The 21,155-nt window shown below is 47.5% G+C and overlaps 1 protein-coding gene across 1 annotated transcript in view; it reads left to right on the top strand.

The window, feature by feature from the left end:
• The window catches only part of LOC138521238 (dehydrogenase/reductase SDR family member 4-like), a 382,515-nt gene that overhangs the window by 148,958 nt on the left and 212,402 nt on the right, over nucleotides 1–21,155 (top strand). The gene's annotated exons all lie outside the window — the stretch shown is intronic.

The following is a 21,155-nucleotide window of genomic DNA, read 5'->3' as shown; positions in this document are numbered from 1 at the left end:
TATTGCAGAGGACCCCACGGAAAGACTTTCCATCCTTATCTCTGAAAAACCTGTTAAAGCCTACCAGAGGGATTGGATCTGTAAACAGGAATACAAATATCTTTCTGTCCAGAAACCATCTATACCTAAATTCTACACACTTCCGAAGATCCATAAGTCTCTGGATAATCCTCCAGGCCACCCCATAGTTTCAGGAATGGGTTCTCTTTTGGAGCCTTTGTCAAAGTTTGAAGACAAGTACTTGAAACCATATGTTACCACCATGTTTTTATATATACAGGACACCAATGAAGTCCTCAAGCTTATAGAAAACTTCAAGTTTGATTCTGGGAACCAATTGCTGGCCAGTCTAGACATTGTATCTTTATACACTTGTATCTCACAGAAAGACACACTCAATGTACTTGAAGAGGTACTCCTGTTGAAAAGATCTACAGGCTTGACTCCGAACAGTTTTATACTATGGTTCGTGGAAATGTCGCTGACAGAGAATTTCTTCTGTTTCAACCAGGTATTATACCACCAAATCCATGGCACGGCTATGGGGTCTCCTGTAGCCCCTACTGCAGCCAATTTGTATGTAGAGCTTTTGGAAACACAGTACATCTACCATCCAACCAATCCATACTTTGATCAGTTTTCTCTTTGGCGCAGGTTCATTGACGACATCTTGATTATTTGGGACGGTTTAGAAAGCTAATTTTTGGAATTCATCAAATGGATAAACCAGCAAAATTCATTCCTAAAATTCACATCTACATACATCAAAAGGGATATCAACTTTTTGGACATTACGATTTGGGTTGATGACCAGGATCAAGTTCTTAAAATAAGACCTTACCATAAACCGACCGACAGGAACGCGCTATTGAGTTTTGACTGCTGCCATCCACGACACACACTCAAAAACCTGCCTTTTGGACAGTTCTCAAAGCTAAAACCTAATAGTACACAGAACCACACCTTTTTATTTGAAGCCGATTTACTGAGTTCCAAACTACTGGCTAGACGGTACACTAAGAAATTAATAATGAGAGCCTTTAAGAGGTCCACTCATAACAACCTAGAAGCACTATTGGAGTACAAAGCCAGAACCACCACAAACACAGAGATGGTTATTGTCAGTACTTTCAACTCCCGATCAAATGAGATCACGAAGATCATAAAAAAAACACTGATACATACTGGAAGGGGGCGATTGGCCGTAGGCGGTTCCACTGTGCGCACACAAAAGGTCACCCAACCTCAAAGAACTGCTTTCCAAGAATGACATTTCACAAAGAACAGACATACAAAAGAGCATCACTAAGCAGTGGGGATTGCTCGCATTGACAGGCCACTCACCTTGTGGCCAGTGTGTCAATTGTAAGTTCACCAGCCGTACTAAGGAGGTCGACCTAGGGTTGGAGAGGTCATGGACCCAGACTCACTTTACCAACTGCAAGTCAGCTAATGTCATTTATGTTATCTGGTGTCCGTGTCCCAAACTCTATATAGGTATGACTGAACGTAAGATGAAATAACAAATCAGCAAAGATAGGGGTTGCATCAAGAAAAAAGTTCTCACAGCCCCTTTGGTTAATCACTTTTTGACGATGGAGCACGACAGTTATAATTGAGGTGGACTGTCTTGAGGCAGTTGGTGAAATCACACAACAGCGAGGCAGATGCCAAGAAACTCTTTTATAAAGAACAATGGCTGATTTTTCTCACTAATACTTCAGACCTTGGCCTGAATGAGCAAGTTACATGGAACAACTTTTAGAATGGAATGTCTATCTTTATGAGCAAACTCCAGGTGGAGTTGACCCTTGGTGAATTTCACTGTAGCCTCCATTGTAGACTAAATTAAGACTGGTGTTAATGAATTGTTTCACACCTAGTACCTTATGAGTTGACAAGCTGGTGTGGTGACTTAAAAATCACCCTTTAAATATCGATGCATATTGGATACAATATGTCTCTCCTCCGTGTCTGATGAGAATGGGTTACCTATACTGATATCTCTATAGCAATTTACGACCCACACAGTATACGAAAGATGATTTAATCTATATGGTACTGTTTAACATAGGACAGGTAATTCGACGTACCTGAGCCATGGTGTACCCTACAGTCACTGACTAAAGCATGCATAGGGGAGATTAGACATTGTTAGTCAGTGAGCTCACTTCGGTGTCTTCTCCTAAATTTCACCAATGGCGGCATTTGTACTTGAATGGATTGGCGGTATTACGAACCATGTCAGAGTACATACACTGGTTCCGAGTACGGTGTGATGTGCTAGTGTTCCATGCTCCGAACGGCTGCACACATGACTTGTGTCACGTGATCGTGTTGAGAAAGTATATCCGCACCGCTGATGCAAGAGATAACCACGGCCAGCTTAACAGGGAAGGCGTTCGAAAGCAGCTGACGTGAGGAGAGCCAGTGGTATCTCGGTAAGTCATGGCACGGATTGGAGTTTGGTAGTATATACGTTTTTGACCAGTGTGGTAGCCTGAGTGGGAAGGTTGTCAAGTGTTTAACGTAGTTCTCGTCGTCTACAGGTTTGCATGCTAATGTTACAGCTATGTAACCACTTTGAGACGAATGAGGTTGTACACAGGCTATAGCCGCCTACTTGCCTAGAGTTTCCCGGACCAAGAGCTTTAGATGGACCAAGTCAAGTTTTCGCCTCATTGCATTGTTCTAGCATGGAAGGTAATTCAATTGCATATTTTTTGGAGTTAACCAAAGGATACTTGTTGAGAACCATGCCACAGTAGAACCTAGAAATGCTGTGGCCAACTGAAGTCTGTTTAGAACCATGAGATACACCCTTGTTAAATGTTAAATGTTAAAGGTATTTGTACCGCGCACCGTCACCAACCGAATTGGTCCCCAGGCGCTCTGGCGGATCTGCAAACGATAAGGTGGGATGGGTTAGTAAGGTGAAGAGGGAGTAGGATAATGAGAGGAGTGGTGTTCTGTTGGCAGCTTCAACTCGGTATACACCGGGTGCTGAGCTTTGGTGCAGGTATTGGATCGGTGTCAGTCCACGTGTGCTGTTGCTCCGGCTTATGTGTTGTTGCAGTTTTGTGAAGTGCGTGCGGCTTGTGGTGCGAGAGATGGTTGTGTGAGTTTGTGGGTGAGATAGGTATGCACAGTTTGAGGTTATATTGGTTAGTGGGTTACCTGACCTTTAGCATGCTAACATTCACAGTTTTGTCTAAGTGTGGCACTTGTTGGCCTTCACAATCCTGTCTAGATGCGGCGCCGGCTGATGTTCACAGTTCTAAGTGTGGCACATGTTAACATTCAAGTTTCATCTAGGCGCGGGCATGCTTTCCTTCAATCAAAGTCCTATCTAGATGCGGAGCAGGCTAATGTTCAGGCTTCTCTCTAAGTGTGGACATGCCAATATTCACAATTCCATCTACATGCGACGCAGGCTAATGTTCACAATTCCACCTATGTGCGACGCAGGCTAATGTTCAGGATTCTATCTAAGTGTGGACATGCTCATATTTACAATTCCATCTACGTGTGGACATGCCAACATTTACAATTCCATCTAGATGCGACGCAGGCTAATGCTCACAATTCGATCTAAGTGTGGACATGCTAATATTTACAATTCCATCCAAGTGTTGACATGCTAATATTTCAATTATATCTAAGTGTGGACATGCCAAGATTCACAATTCCATCTAGATGCGACGCAGGCTAATGTTCACAATTCCATCTAAGTGTGGACATGCTAATATTTCAATTCTATCTAAGTGTGGACATGCTAACATTTACAATTCCATCTAAGTGTGGACATGTTAATATTTCAATTCTATCTAAGTGTGGACATGCTAAGATTTCAATTCTATCTAAGTGTGGACATGCTAACATTTCCAATTCCATCTAAGTGTGGACATGCTAATATTTCAATTCTATCTAAGTGTGGACATGCTAACATTTACAATTCCATCTAAGTGTGGACATGCTAAGATTTCAATTCTATCTGAGTGTGGACATGCTAACATTTACAATTCCATCTAAGTGTGGGCATGCTAAGATTTCAATTCTAAGTGTGGACATGCTAAGATTTACAATTCCATCTAATTGTGGACATGCTAATATTTCAATTCTATCTAAGTGTGGAAATGCTAACATTTACAATTCCATCTAAGTGTGGACATGCTAATATTATGGCACTCTATGTTATTGGGAGGTAAGATAGAGTGGCAGTGGTTTTCTGGAGCCGAGTAATTGCTCTGCTCCCCACCCATGCCACACTCACTGTTTTTGTTGGTGTCTGTTAGCTGCTGGCTTCCTTGGCGTCACCTGTGTTCGCAGCTTTAACGAAACGCACGCCCACGTCTCAATGACACTAAAGCAGGCAGATAGAGTTGTTGACGTGTAGTACTAGATTTAGGTGTTGATGGTTTCACACGTAGATGACTGATTTTTAACATGACGTATAGGTGCGAGTTGTAGTTCGAGCATGACACTTACTGTTGTGCCATTTTTCCTATCCTCAGATATTTTGTCTACATTGAAGACACCCAAACCGAATCATGTTAAGGAAACTTAGTACACCTTAGGACACGGTAAGCCTGACTTGGGTGGATTCTAGTGCCCCGTAGGTATAGTAGCTGGTACTTAGATGCATGTGCTGACCACTACTTTCTCTTTTTTCTCCTCCCTCTTTCCCCCAGGTTTGGACCACTATTCTCCATACTTTCTTGTTGTGTAAATTATTGCCTTCATACTGACATAGGAAGCCACCTTGTTTTCGTGATTGACAGAAATGCAGTTGGTTCCCCTGATGAAGTTCACGAGACTTAACATTCTCCAATATTAGATGAATGAAACATGTTGGGTTTAGGTACACTGTAAAAAGAACAGTGTTATTAACAAACATATTAAGTTGTGTTTCCACCCCTTGAAGCAGACAAAAGGGCAGTTATATCCTTAAAAACCTTTTTTTAGGTTCAGCTGGACATTCCTCAGTAGAAGAGCCGGTTGGTTCTGCTAACCATTGCTTTTTTTGCACTCATTGCTTGTTTTGTACTTAATCGTTGTACTGTATCTTTTTGATATTGCACCATTGTTATTTTTTAGATTTGTATAGGAAGGGTGTTTCACTGTGTACCCGAGGGTGTTCAAAGAAACCTTTTTAAGTGACAAATTATTTTATGGGTCACGTACCGTATAGGTGTTTTTATGTCAGTGTTGTCATATGTTTTTTAAATTGTATTGCTCGATTTAGATTGTCTTAATGAATTTGTTGATGATTAAATTTAGACTCAGTACCTATTTGGTTCATGGAGTGAATGGTCTGAATGAAGGGAGAGTGTGTTGAGGGACACCTGGGTTCCTGAGGTTTGGATTGTCCTTTGACTTCTGTGGGGCCAAATCCTGGTGTCTGTAAATTGGCCCTCTTGTCTCTCCTGGTATACGTTTTCTTCGTCTAGCCATGTCACATACTAATTATAGCAGAGAATATGGCAGCGGACTGATAATTGCAAAATTGTATATGAAAGTGAATGACAGGCCTTTTTGATTGGTTGGTAACCCTATCCAACCTTGGACTTTTGGCTCGTTTAGCAGCACATGAACAAAGTGAAACCTAGGTGTTCAAGCTGCATCAATTTGTTCTTTGTTTTCCCAATTAGTCCACCGTATGTCATCAACCAGTCCCTTAGCCAAGGTCTATCATTTTAGTTGACCTCATAGTCTGCTCACTGTTCTGGGAAATTTGAGGGAGTGTGAGCACACCACTATCTTAACTTGAAGCTCTAATGAATAACCTTTGTTCTGAGTTCTTCCTCACGTGTCAGGAGACCACAGTTTTGTCAATTTCTGCCTCTCAATTTCTGTTATTTGATTTAATTAACTAGCGTGTCATTACCCCCTCTGGCCTTTAGAGACTTGCTCACCCACCTCACATAGGCTTTTGCCTTCGTGGTTGTTTCATACTTGACATCAGCAAATGTCCATGCCCTCCTAATCTTTCTAGAAATATGTCCCATGCACGAGGTCTATTCATTCGCCCCTCTCTGTTCCTTGCGCCCATCTCTCGAAATAGCCTCCTTGACTTCAGGCCAAAGTATTCCCTTTTTCCGCACATGAAAACAGCTTCTTCATCAATTCTTCTATTTTCGATCCTAGGCTTGTTTTTTGAGGTAGCTTGGTTAATTCTTCAACACAATGTAACGCTCACCTGACTCCCACGGAGGCGCTGGCCTGGTTCGCGCTGTTGTGACCTCGTCTAAGGTGATGCGCAGGAGTCGGAAGACGGACTGGACCGGGCCCCAAATCTGGCTTGTCTGACTCGCAGAAGTATCCTTCTGTAGGTGAAAATAGGGGGTTAACTGTCTGCGGGGTAATGCAATCGGCCTCCCACCTACCCCTCTCACCCTCCTCAAAACCCTTCTGTGCTTCCCCGTAGCGTCTCACCTTAGGGTCTGGAAGGACGAGCTCTCCATCCTGCTTCTGATGCAGGGGCGCGTTGGTATCCAGTTACTTCACTGGATTTTCGGATTGGTGGTTTCTGATGCGGGGGCGCGTTGGTATCCAGTTACTTCACTGGATTTTCGGATTGGTTAGAACCAAACTTGCTTGGCTTCCAGGTAAGTTTTTGATAAGTGGTTCCTCTTGTGTCCATACATTAATGTTCTAATGCTAGTGTCTTTTTCCCCATAGGGGCCGGGGTACGGAATGCCGGGGAACAGGCACCGATCCGAGATGAGAGGTGAAATCCTTGTGGAAATCAGGTAAGTCTTTAATGAGCGTCTTGGTAATGTCTTTTCATTCGCTCATTAACGCTGATGTCTTTTTCCCCTTAGGGGCCGGGGTCCGAAAATGCCTGGATGCGGCGCGGACCCGAAATGAAAAGGGAATGACCCAGCAGGTAAGTCTTAACATGGAGATTTAGCTTCCCTTTTCCCTTCTTTCTCTCACCTTCGTTATTGTCTTTTTCTCCTAGGCGCTGGGGCGCGACTGCGGATCCGGATGGTCGCTGCAGAACATGGAAGCGCCCTGTAAGGTGAGTAGAATGAGGCGCTGCAGCGATCGATGCGATGTGCTTTTAAAAATAAATGTCTTCCTTTTCAGGATCGTCGGCGAAATGTCTCCGGGATGCAGATTTAGCAGGTAAGCCATTTTCCTTCTTCTGTTCTCTTGTTCCCTTCCTTTGCAGGTGATTCAGGATGCTGGCAGGCGTGGCAGAAGTCAGGATGCAGGAGCAGACACGGTGAGCGTCCAGCTGCTAGATGCAGAACAACGCGAAACACGTGTGGCTGATCGGGTGTGGTTTAAATAGCCTTGGAAGAAGTTCCTAGAATGTGTCCTTCCTCCAATCAGGTATGTATCCTTCCCCGACCACGCCCGGGTGGTAAATGAGTCCCACAGGTAAAGTAGTTCCTTTCAGGCCTCAAGGAGGCCGGGGTTCTGCAACATGGTCTGCATCAGCTAAGTGCACCCAAACACTTTCATAATGAGCCTGGCGCCTATGGCGCCAGGACTGACGTTTTCTATGAGCCTGGCGCCATAGGCGCCAGGACGCTGTCCAAAGGGCCCCTATAAGGGGTTGCTGGGACCTTCCCCGGGGACTTGATGTCCGCTTTCGGGGACGCAGGGCCTGAGCCGGCTCCCCGGGAGCGGGCATCGTGACAGCACTCCCCCCCCCAAGGCCCCTCCCAAGGTTGTTCCCTCCGGGGGTTTTGGTTTGTCTGGGAAGAGTCGGTGGAATTTCCTGACTAATCGAGGTGCATGCACATGGTCACTGGGTTCCCACGACCTCTCCTGAGGTCCCTACCCCTTCCAATCAATTAGGTAGAAAAGCTTTGACCTAAACATTTTTTTATCTAAAATGTTCCTCACTTAATTCGGGTTCCCCATCTATTTGAATAGGTTCTGGAGGTTTGAGTAGTCGGGTTCCGGGTACCACTGGTTTCAGAAGTAACACATGAAAAACAGGGTGAATTCGCATATTAGCTGATAAATCAAGTTTAACCGCTACTGGGTTAATTATTGCCGTAATAGAATAAGGTCCCAGATATTTTGGATTAAAAGTTCGGGGCCCTTTGAGTGGTAAATGTCTGGTAGCTAACCACACTTGATCCCCAATCTGATACGGAGGTGCTTCACTCCGATGTAGGTCAGCATTCTCCTTGTATTTTCTCTTGGCTTGTTGTAAATGCGTGGTTGCCTCTTTGAAGGCTCGGGTAATGGTAGAATGCAAATGTTCTACTGCGGGCACTCCGAGGTTCTGAGGTGAGTCGAGGTTTGAGGTTCGAGGGTGATGTCCAAACAAGGTATAAAAAGGACTATGGCCAGTTCCAGAGTGTACCGAATTATTATATGCGTATTCTGCTATCCAAAGAATGTCTTTCCAGTTGCTTTCAGATTGCTGTAACATACACCGTAAGTACTGCTCAAGGGTCTGATTTGTCCTCTCAGTCTGACCATCGGTCTGAGGGTGGTGACTGGTCAATAATCTTACGTCGATTTGTGCCATTTGACAACATTTGCACCAGAAGTGGGAAATGAATTGGCTTCCCCGGTCAGAGATTAGTATAGATGGGAATCCATGTAGCCGAACAATATTTTCGAGGAATTCTTTGGCTAGGACAGAAGCTGAAGGTAAACCTTTCAAAGGAATGAAGTGGGCCATTTTGGAAAACAAATCCACAATTACCAGAATGGTATTATATTCCGAACAAGGAGGCAGGTCCGTAATAAAATCCATTGATAGTGTGTGCCAGGGTGCTGGCGGTACGTCTAGAGGTTGGAGGAGACCGGCTGGTCTTTTCTTTTGACCTTTATTTTGGGCGTAAACAACACAGGACATCACAAAAGATTTAACATCTTTTCGCCAAGAGGACCACCAGAATTGTCGTTTCACCTTTTCCATTGTCTTGGCAATACCGGGTGTCCCTCTATTAATGTATCATGATAACCAGAAATAACTAGTTTGTGTAAATCCTTGTGTGGCAGGAATAAGCGTCCTTGGTAATAAGGTAAACCATTATCTATGGTAAAGTCTGATCCCTTTTGTATCCAATCCTGTAGGACTGTAGGGTCCAGGAGTTGTTTCACTCTGACTTGAATGTCTTCAAGCGTCTGTAACGAAGACATGCCTAGAATTCTCTGTTCGGGAATTATTGGTACTGGTTCTGAGTTTGTATCAGGTTCTCCCATTCCAATTCGGGATAAGGCGTCTGCTTTGCCGTTCTTGCAGCCAGGTCGATAGGTAATCACGAAATCAAATTCAGCAAAAAACAAAGCCCATCGGAGCTGCCGTGATGACTGAGCCTTGGCGGTTTTCAAATACTGTAAATTCCTGTGATCAGTGATCACTGTGATGGTATGTCGAGCGCCAAGCAGGTAATGCCGCCAGGCTTTAAAAGCGGACTTTATGGCTAACAGTTTTTTGTCAGTGATTGCATAATTAATCTCTGGTGCCGAGAATTTTCTGGACCAAAATGCTACGGGATGCAGTTGGTTGGTTTCGGGATCTCTTTGAGACAGAACTGCTCCCATGGCTAGACTGGATGCGTCAGTTTCGACGACATACGGGACATCTGGACGTGGATGTTTCAATATAGGTGCAGAGGTAAACTTAGCTTTTAAATCCTGGAAGGCCTGCTCGTCTTCTTCAGACCATTCAAAACGTTTATTTTTCCTCAAGAGTGCAGTAATGGGTTGTACTATGCGTGAAAATTCCGGGATAAACCTGCGATAGAAATTGGCAAAGCCGAGCATGCTTTGAACCCCTTTTACAGAGCTAGGTGATGGCCATTTGAGGATGGCATCCACTTTTCTTGAGTCCATTCGGACTCCTTTCGGTGTCAGGATGAAACCGAGAAACTCAACTTCTGTGGTATGGAAAACACATTTCTCCAGTTTAGCAAATAGTTTGTGTTGGCGCAGTTTTTCCAGAACTGCCCTAACGTGTTTTCTGTGATCAGATTCCGAAGAGGAGTACACTAGAATGTCATCGATATAGACGACAACACAAACATCGATGAGTTCCCGAAGGACATCATTCATGAAGAATTGGAAGGCAGCAGGCGCATTGCACAACCGAAGGGCATTACCTGGTATTCGAATAATCCATACTTAGTATGGAAGGCCGTTTTCCATTCGTCGCCTTCTTTTACTCGCACCAGATGATATGCCCCCCGTAGGTCTAACTTGGTGTATATGCAAGCGTCCTTTACCTCGTCAAGGAGTTCAGGGATCAGAGGCAGAGGATAACGGTTTTTAACCGTTATCTGATTCAATGCGCGGTAATCGATACAAGTTCTAAGGTCGCCTTCCTTTTTAGGCACGAAGAACAAAGCCGAGGATGCCGGGGACTTTGACGGGCGAATAAAACCATTGGCGAGGTATTGATCCAAATATGTCTCAGATGCAGGTTCTCAGGTTCGGTAAGGGCATAAATCCTGCTACAAGGGGGTTGTGCACCGGGCACCAGATCGATTTGGCAATCGTACAATCGATGAGGAGGTAACGTGTTGGCCTGTTCCTTTTGGAAGACGTCCTGAAAGTGTCATGATCTCTGCTTCCAAAAGGTCAGGGTTTTCCCAACTCCCTTGGAAGCAGATCCATAACCCAGGTTCCGAGTGCCAACCAGTCCCAATTGGGACCTTTTGGACCCAGTCCTGGCGCCAGTGGCACCAGGCTCATAAATATGCCCAGTCCCAGCGCTGGAAGCGCCGGGCTCATAATGCTTGGGTGGACTTACCTGCAGCAGACCATGCTGCTTACTTGCCTGCCAGTTGAGCCTCTGATCCTCTTCTGTTTGGAACTACTTTTCCTGTTGGGTGGGGCAGGAGCCACTCCCTAGGTTCAGAACACTGGAACTCTTCTGGAAAGCAGGAACTCTTTTCTTACCTAGGCGTGGCTGTGGAAGGAGACACCTAAGCACTACAGGAGGCTATTTAAACCACACCCGATGGATGAATCTTGCTTTGCGGTATTCTGCATCCTTTGCAGCAGAAAGCTCATCGTGTCTTCTGCATCTGATCCTGGGCCTAAGGAAAAAGGCTTACCATCCTGAATCCAGTCTTCAGCAACACCTATAAAGATGTTAAGACGGATTTCTGAACTCTGTCCTGGTGGCGCAGAAGTTCAGAAGGCCAACCTAATTACTTGGAACAGGGTAACCTCTGGACAAGCCAGACCAATCAAGGTAGCGATCGCGGCGGTCAAGACTAGGTCTCAAGAGGGGTGAGGGTGACTGAAAGCCCGCAATGAGCACACAAAGCAAGAGCGCTGACAAACTACTCCAAACAGTTGTTATATCAAAAATAGATACACATTTATTTTAAGGCCTTTAAAATAATGACCGTAGGGAGAAAATCACAATATCACAATATTAAACCAACACATACCATATCAACACAATATATATACAAATACACAGTCGCAAGCGTTTAAAGCACGAAATATGTAGTCCACCTGCCAGGGAAGGAAAACAGGCAGTGCGATAATGCTTTCGACTCAGTTCGCCTTCATAGGCACCTAACTAGATGGAAGTCCGAGCCCTGCGAAGAGTGGAGCCTTGTGCTCAAAGTACCTGCCACGCCGGTGCCGACGGACACAAGGGGAAGCTCTTCGGAGGAAGTCAGGCGGTTCACGTTAGTGCACAGCAGAAGAAGAACAGGTTCCGCAACTCAAGCGCAGCCTCCACAGCGGGCAGAAGCAGAGCGCGAGCGCGGCAAAAGGGTGCTGTTTTTACACAGCAGGGAAAAGCAATGGGATACTGCAGGAGGGCGACCAGATCCTAGATATACTACTCACCGGTCCCCGAAGCAAGCAGACCCAGGCTTCTCCACGATAGTTTCAGCAGCTGGCAGGTTCAGAAGAGCAGGGAACGCTTTGTAGTCGTGTAGAGCAAAAAGACGTCCCAATCGACGAAACCAGCACAGTTTTGTTGCCGCACAGGACAACGGAGCGGCCGTGTGTATTCGAGCCAAATGAACCCTCCTCCCTTCAGACCTGGGAACGCCAAGCATACGAAGCGTGGGAGAGGGTCAAGGACTCGCAATACAACACAACCTGGCGGCGGTTGCAGAGCCAAACTCCTTGGTAAGCTGGTCAGTCAACTGGATGGCCCAGAGACGCTTCCGAAGGCTTACTTGGCAGGAGATGGTTGAAGATGCCGGGAATAGCTGTTCCTGCTATTCCAAAGGTCGAAGCACCAGTACAGGCCTTCTGGTTCGATCAAAGGAGGACAGGGGCTCTCCGGACGACAGCAGTGCAAAGGAGGATTCCTTCAGCGGGTCACCAGCGATTCCTCGGTCCAGCCTCGTAGTTGCAGGATACTTGGCTCCTGTATTCCTTCGTTCGTGAGAACTCAGGAGATCGACATGGTAGTGGTGTTTCCAGCCCCCTCTTATCCACGGTTCCCTTCGCGCCAAAACGGAGGGGAGCCAATGGGAGATCCGCTCATCAAAACACATACCATACGTGGACCAATCACGGACCACGGTGGTCCCAGGCATTCACACCACCCTAGACTCTCTGGCACCCAGGATGTGTATTGGGACCAGACATCCCAGCCCACACCCTGGAGGCACACAAACGACATGTAGAAGCCCGCGAAAGCAACCACGTTTCGCGGGAAAGTACATGCCCAAATAAGGAAGGCCCCGGGTCGCCGGACCTGGGGAAGGTGAAGGGAGCAAGACGGTCAGTGGACAAGACAAAGGAGCCTCGCGGCCTGGCCATTTTGGGAGCCAGGCCACCATTTTGGGTTCAGTGCAAAAACGTGCTCAGAACGCCAAAAGGAGCTCAAAATAAACAAAACGATCGCTGCCACCATTCGAGTCCCTGAATGACTTGCACCGATCAAATACCATCCTAAAAGAGTATCTAGAAGGCTAGAGACCCAAGAGAGCTGTAACTTAGCTTACAGTGCCCTCTTGTGTCGTGTTGCACTAAAGCTGCGACACGATAAAAGAAACTACGGGAAACCACGTTCCCCGGTACTGACTGTCTTAAGGGCATGTCAGTTTCCCCGTAAGAAAGGAGCGAAAGCCCAGAGAAGTGCGGCAGAAGGCTGTACTTCTCTGGCAAAGTCAAGAACAAGGTTAAAAACAATAGCAAAAAGTTTAGGGGTTGCCACATGGAAGGAAAATTCCCTACAATTACGAAATCTTTCCTAACACTCGCCCCTCCCAGACTATGGACAGGGGGAACTAATCCACCCCTGGATGAGTCTCTTGTTCAGGTCGGTTAAACATTCTGGACAACCCATCAGCATTGCTATGCTGGACACCTGGTCTATGCTCAATAGTGAAGTCGAAGCCTTGAAGACTTATGGACCACCTAAGCAACTTTGGATTCTCCCCCTTCATGTTCATTAGCCACTTTAACGGCTTATGGTCAGTCTGCACAGTGAAGTGGGTCCCATAGAGGTAGGGCCTCAGCTTCCTTAGGGCCCACACAACAGAGAAACATTCTTTCTCTACCGTGGACCATCTGAGCTCTCTGTCCTTAAGCTGGCGACTAATAAAACCGATAGGGTGTTCCTTACCCTTCTCATCTACTTGTGATAGTACAGCTCCTATCCCAGTGTCAGAGGCATCCGTCTGCACGATAAAAGGTCTTTGATAATCAGGGGCCCTGAGCACAGGGGCCTGGCACAAGGAGTCTTTTAAGCCATTGAAGGCCTTCTCACACTCGTCGGTCCAAGTTACCTTATTGGGTTTCTTCGGAGTTGTGAGGGCAGTCAGAGGAGCAGCTATGGTGCCATAGTCTGCCACAAAATTGCGGTAATACCCCGTGAGTCCTAAAAAGGCTCTCACTTGGGTTTGCGTAGTGGGGGTAGGCCAGTCTTGTACTGCTTGTACTTTACTGGGTAGAGGCTGTATCCTCCCTCCACCTACTTCATGTCCAAGGTAAACCACTGAGCCTTGTCCAATCTGGCATTTACTAGCCTTTATGGTCAAGTGGGCTTTCTGAAGAGCCTGGAGCACAATCCTGAGGTGTTTCACATGGTCTTCCCAGGTGGCACTGAAAACTGCTATATCGTCCAGATATGCAAGACAGAATTCGTCCAACCCATTCAACACATGATTCACAAGCCTCTGGAAAGTGGCAGGTGCATTCTTCAACCCGAACGGCATTACCCGGAATTGGTAAAGGCCGTCTGGTGTAGAAAATGCTGTCTTCTCCCTGGCATGTTCTGCTAATGCTATTTGCCAATAGCCAGCAGTGAGGTCAAACGTGCTGAGGTACTTGGAGGCACCCAAAGTATCCACCAGCTCATCTGTTCGAGGCAAGGGGTGGGCATCTGTCTTGGTGACAGCATTCAGAGCCCTGTAATCCACGCAGAACCTCAACTCAGAAGTGCCTGCCTTTGGAACCAGAACCACAGGACTGGACCAAGGACTACTAGAGGGTTCAATCACCCCAAGGTCTAACATTTTGTTGACCTCGGTCTTAATATAAGACCGTACTTTATCCGACATCCTGTATCCCCTACTTTTGGTAGGTACACTGTCTCCTGTGTCAATGTTATGTTTGCACCAAGGTGTCAAACCAGGGGACTGTGAAAACAGGGGGGAAAACTGCCTAAGCAAACTTTTCACCTCAGCCTGCTGATCAGAAGTCAGGTGAGGGGCCACTCGGACACCCTCAACGGAGCTATCTGAAGGACCGCTCTGGAACAGGTCGGGGAGAGGTTCAGACTCCTCTTCCTCAACGTCAGATGCCAGTAGCAGTGCTGCGATTTCGACTCTTGGGACGAGAGCCTTCAGCCTATTCACGTGGAACACTTTTGGAGCCTGTCCAGGCCTTCCAAGGTCCACTAAATAGTTTACCTCACCCAGGGGCTCCACCACTGTGTAAGGGCCTGACCATTTGTCCTGTAAAGCGCGAGGCCTTATTGGATTCATGATCAGGACTTGCTGACCAGGTGTAAAGTTGATGAGGGAAGCTTTCTGGTCGTACCAATGTTTCACCAGCGCTTGCCCTGCCTTCAATTTATCACTAGCCAAGCCCATCAGAAGTACCATCCGTTTTCTGAGCCCTAGCACATAGTCAACTACATTGGTAGTAACAGGGGGAGTGGGCATCTCCCATCCCTCCTTGACAATGGCTAAGGGTCCCCGTACGGGATGACCGAACAGAAGTTCGAAGGGGCTGAAGCCAACACCCTCCTGTGGTACCTCTCGGTAGGCAAACAGTAAGCATGGTAAAAGAAGATCCCATTTTCTTCTCTGGGGCTCCTCCAGAGCCCCAATCATGCTCTTTAACGTTCTGTTGAAACGTTCCACCAGACCATTGGTCTGGGGGTGATATGCAGAAGAGAACTTGTAGGTGACCCCACATTCTTTCCACATAGCCTGCATATACTTCGACATAAAGTTGCTGCCACGATCTGACACAACTTCTTTAGGGAAGCCAACCCTAGTAAATATGCCGAGTAAAGCTTTTGCAACTGACTTGGCAGTTACAGTTTTCAATGGGATGGCCTCAGGATACCTGGTTGCATGGTCGACCAGCACCAGGATAAACCTATTGCCCGAGGATGTTTGCGGGTCAAGGGGACCGACGATGTCGATCCCTACCCTTTCAAATGGTACCCCCACAACTGGGAGTGGTACCAACGGAGCTTGGATTGTCGCGCCAACCTTACCAGACAACTGGCAGGAGGCACAACTCCTGCAGTGACTTTCTACTTGCACCCCCATCTTGGGCCAGTAGAAGTGCATGGATAACCTTTGCTTGGTCCTCTTCATACCAAGGTGACCAGCAAGGGGAACTTCATGCGCCAACTGCAGGAGGAAGGGCCTAACAGCAAGGGGAACCACCAACCTCCTATGGTCTCCTTCTGTAGACTCTGTGGGCTCACTATACAGGAGTCCACCTTCCCAATAAATCCTATGCTTCCCAGGAGGTTCACCCTCAAGCTGGGAGCAGGCCTGTCTCCTTAGGCCTTCCAGAGATGGGCACTCACGTTGGCCTTTACTGAATTCGTCCCTATCAGGACCTCCTTCAACTAACAAGTCTTTTAGTTCAGGATGATCGTTGGGGTCGAATACTTCAGGCATCGCCACCTCCTCGTCAGGCTCGGGCGATTGACCAACTTCCTCCACCGCAGTGGTAGGCGAGCTCGGGGGAATATTCTCTTTCCCCCGTCTTGACTTGTAGACTCCTTTCGCCTTGGGTTTCCCCTTCGGCTGGGGCGGCGTATTGGACTTGGCCAATGCTGCCCGTGCTTGAGACCGTGTGTAGGGTCGTTCGGCAGTGTCTCCTACGAGCCCTAAAGCTCTGAGATCATTACCTAATAAGACCTTTCCCGGGACGTTTCTCTGAATGCTCACTGGAATCCTGACAGCTGTACCATTTAAAGTTAGATTAACAGGGATCACGGGAAACATACGGAGGGGGCCGTCAGCCAACTTAGTGGGCATCAGAGTAGCTCTGGCAACTTCCTCTGAGTCTACCAAGGTAGAATCCACTACAGTTCGACTGCACCCACTATCCCTAAGAGCTGGAGTATCCACTCCATTGATCAGCACACTGTCTTTAAAGTAGTGCTTGGTATTATCCGGAATCCTAGCATAAGCCTCTGCGACTTTAGGCTCCCAGGAACCCAGGGACACTAAAACTACCTCGGCCTCTATTCCGCTGGGAAATGAGTCCGAGGAGAAGGATGCTCCTGTAATCTCTTCTTCCTCGTAGGAGGAGAAGGCCAGATTAGCGGAGTGGACCCCCAAAGGTCTAACCTTACAACGGGGATCCCCCTTCACATGGTCAGTTGCTCCACAAGAAAAACAAGCCCCAGAGGGTCTGTTTACGTAGGGAGGCTTATTGTAACCAGAGTTCTGTTTCGGAGGCGCACCTCCACTACCCTGTGAGTTCTCTTGTGTCTTACCCTTGTTTTTCTTTTTGTGGCCCTTTTGGGAAGAAGATTTAGCAGATTCCCCACCCTCCATATCTTTGGACTTTTTCCCCTCCTCCTGCTTACCAGGATGAGTTTTGTCCTTATGGGACACTCGATGTGACACCCATAAGTCTGCTGCAATGGCCAGCTTCTTAGGATCTATCTCCTTCGAATCGGCCAAATGCTGCTTAAGCTCCGGGGAAGAAGAAGCAAAAATGTGTTCCAGCATGACAAGATTTATCATGCCGTCGAAGGTAGAAACCTTATAGCCTTCGACCCAGCCAGTTAAGTTTTTCAAAGATTCAGCGACATAAGATACCCAAGTACCACCTTCCTTTTTCTTATACTCTCAAACGCTTTAAATATTGGGCCGGAGTCTTCCCAAACTTTAAAATGAGAGTCTGCTTTAACATTGCGAAATCAGCCCGCTCAGCCTTCGACATTTCCATAATGGCACTACAGCCAGAATGGGGCAGTCTACTGAGCAACCACGCAATCTTATCAGCATTGTCAACTTCCTGGACCTCGCATGCATACTCAAACGCATTCAGCCAGTCCATAATGTCATTCCTCTCTTCATACACACTGAGCAGATCTTTTGGAAACCGTGGATGAGAGGAGGCCCCAGACCCATGTCCAGGACCCTTGGATCCATTTGCAACCTGAAGCTTGGCCAGTTCCAACTGGTGATCCCTGTCTTTTTGTTTTTCTGCCTGTTCGATTTTTAGTTTGGCTATGCTGAATTCAAGCTCCTGCTGCCTAAACCGCAGCTCTTGCTTCTTGAATTCAAGCATAGCCTCCCCATCAACACTGGCAGAGGAAACATTAGACATTACATCCTCCCCGTCCTCGTGGTCGCGGTGGAACAGTGCGGCGGCAGAACCGTCGGTTCTACCAGTGAGAGCAGCCCCACCACCTTCCGCACTGTCCTCAGAAGTAATAGCGTCAAGCTGCGCTTCTTGCCACGCCACAATTCTTTGGATCATTTCCAATTTCGTGCCTTGAGAGGAAACACCTCTCTCCGCACACATCTTTTTCAGCGTTTCTGATTTGGAAGCATTTAAAGTTAACAACGTACTTGTTTCCATACTGTTTGATAGGACTATGGCATTTTTAAAGTTATACTATAACAATTCACTACGTGTACTGTTTGGAATAACCTGAAATGCCTTAGTTCGAGCGCAACACTGGATACCTTCAGTCGTATCCCACCGCTGTACACCAATTTGTTAAGACGGATTTCTGAACTCTGTCCTGGTGGCGCAGAAGTTCAGAAGGCCAACCTAATTACTTGGAACAGGGTAACCTCTGGACAAGCCAGACCAATCAAGGTAGCGATCGCGGCGGTCAAGACTAGGTCTCAAGAGGGGTGAGGGTGACTGAAAGCCCGCAATGAGCACACAAAGCAAGAGCGCTGACAAACTACTCCAAACAGTTGTTATATCAAAAATAGATACACATTTATTTTAAGGCCTTTAAAATAATGACCGTAGCGAGAAAATCACAATATCACAATATTAAACCAACACATACCATATCAACACAATATATATACAAATACACAGTCGCAAGCGTTTAAAGCACGAAATATGTAGTCCACCTGCCAGGGAAGGAAAACAGGCAGTGCGATAATGCTTTCGACTCAGTTCGCCTTCATAGGCACCTAACTAGATGGAAGTCCGAGCCCTGCGAAGAGTGGAGCCTTGTGCTCAAAGTACCTGCCACGCCGGTGCCGACGGACACAAGGGGAAGCTCTTCGGAGGAAGTCAGGCGGTTCACGTTAGTGCACAGCAGAAGAAGAACAGGTTCCGCAACTCAAGCGCAGCCTCCACAGCGGGCAGAAGCAGAGCGCGAGCGCGGCAAAAGGGTGCTGTTTTTACACAGCAGGGAAAAGCAATGGGATACTGCAGGAGGGCGACCAGATCCTAGATATACTACTCACCGGTCCCCGAAGCAAGCAGACCCAGGCTTCTCCACGATAGTTTCAGCAGCTGGCAGGTTCAGAAGAGCAGGGAACGCTTTGTAGTCGTGTAGAGCAAAAAGACGTCCCAATCGACGAAACCAGCACAGTTTTGTTGCCGCACAGGACAACGGAGCGGCCGTGTGTATTCGAGCCAAATGAACCCTCCTCCCTTCAGACCTGGGAACGCCAAGCGTACGAAGCGTGGGAGAGGGTCAAGGACTCGCAATACAACACAACCTGGCGGCGGTTGCAGAGCCAAACTCCTTGGTAAGCTGGTCAGTCAACTGGATGGCCCAGAGACGCTTCCGAAGGCTTACTTGGCAGGAGATGGTTGAAGATGCCGGGAATAGCTGTTCCTGCTATTCCAAAGGTCGAAGCACCAGTACAGGCCTTCTGGTTCGATCAAAGGAGGACAGGGGCTCTCCGGACGACAGCAGTGCAAAGGAGGATTCCTTCAGCGGGTCACCAGCGATTCCTCGGTCCAGCCTCGTAGTTGCAGGATACTTGGCTCCTGTATTCCTTCGTTCGTGAGAACTCAGGAGATCGACATGGTAGTGGTGTTTCCAGCCCCCTCTTATCCACGGTTCCCTTCGCGCCAAAACGGAGGGGAGCCAATGGGAGATCCGCTCATCAAAACACATACCATACGTGGACCAATCACGGACCACGGTGGTCCCAGGCATTCACACCACCCTAGACTCTCTGGCACCCAGGATGTGTATTGGGACCAGACATCCCAGCCCACACCCTGGAGGCACACAAACGACATGTAGAAGCCCGCGAAAGCAACCACGTTTCGCGGGAAAGTACATGCCCAAATAAGGAAGGCCCCGGGTCGCCGGACCTGGGGAAGGTGAAGGGAGCAAGACGGTCAGTGGACAAGACAAAGGAGCCTCGCGGCCTGGCCATTTTGGGAGCCAGGCCACCATTTTGGGTTCAGTGCAAAAACGTGCTCAGAACGCCAAAAGGAGCTCAAAATAAACAAAACGATCGCTGCCACCATTCGAGTCCCTGAATGACTTGCACCGATCAAATACCATCCTAAAAGAGTATCTAGGGCCTGTAGAAGGCTAGAGACCCAAGAGAGCTGTAACTTAGCTTACAGTGCCCTCTTGTGTCGTGTTGCACTAAAGCTGCGACACGATAAAAGAAACTACGGGAAACCACGTTCCCCGGTACTGACTGTCTTAAGGGCATGTCAGTTTCCCCGTAAGAAAGGAGCGAAAGCCCAGAGAAGTGCGGCAGAAGGCTGTACTTCTCTGGCAAAGTCAAGAACAAGGTTAAAAACAATAGCAAAAAGTTTAGGGGTTGCCACATGGAAGGAAAATTCCCTACAATTACGAAATCTTTCCTAACAAAAGACAAGAAAGAACAGGTTAGCATTACGGTCTTCAGTGACAGCGCTTCACTTACCTGGTCCATCGGCTGTCACCAACGCCTCGCACTGCATTCCGGCATCTGAAAGACAAAGGCTTACCTACTCTTCGTGCGCTCCGGAGGTCTTCGCACTGCATTCCGGCATCTGAAAGACAAAAGCTTACCAACTCTTCGCACGCTCCGGAGGCCTTTGGCGCTGCATCCCACATCTGAAAGACAAAACAAGGTGCGTTTAAAGACATTGGGGAACTTTAATACTCACGTGCCATTACTCCTTTCCACATCTAACCCAGTGGGTATTCCGGCACCCTGCAGCCGCTCCGAACTTGTACCTGCAAAATAAAAAGACAGTTAGAGCGCATCGTGAAGCAGGCAACAAGCGCTTACTTACGTGCTTCTAGGTGCTTCTATTCATCACACGGGCTCCATCTTCAACGCACTTCAGCCCGTCCTCCGCCATCGCCGGAGCCCTGCAAAACAAGAGACATCATTACTAAAGACTTTTAAAGACATTAGAATTACTCGAAACTTACCGTTCATGTAGTAAACGACGGACAGCAGTCCTCTGAAGTCAAGAGGCCTGCTCCCCTTATCCAGTGAAGAAACTGGTTACAGCACCCTGCCCCGAAGCAGATGGAGAGCACGGCGTTCACTTACCTAAGGTGAGCGTGTTAACCTTTGGGGTTCTACAGGAGAAGAGAAAGGGAAGAAGAGAGAGACATTCAATAACCCAGTTCATTAATCCCATATTTTCTATCTGCAGACACCTTACCCTTCGAGTCAGACATACAGTGCACAGAGGTCCAGCCCAAAGAGCCAGCCGTGTGTTACACATCACCTTTCAAGATACGGTATACGCCCAGTCAAGACCGGCGCCTCTACGGGAATCAGGTGAGCGTTACAGAACGCAAAGCCTACCGCAAAACTCCCGTC

Source organism: Ambystoma mexicanum, chromosome 13, assembly GCF_040938575.1.
Source record: "Ambystoma mexicanum isolate Mex_15411 chromosome 13, UKY_AmexF1_1, whole genome shotgun sequence".
NCBI classification, from domain to species: domain Eukaryota; kingdom Metazoa; phylum Chordata; class Amphibia; order Caudata; family Ambystomatidae; genus Ambystoma; species Ambystoma mexicanum.
The sequence above is the reverse complement of the archived record's forward strand: the minus strand, read 5'-3'. Positions and strand labels throughout refer to the sequence as shown.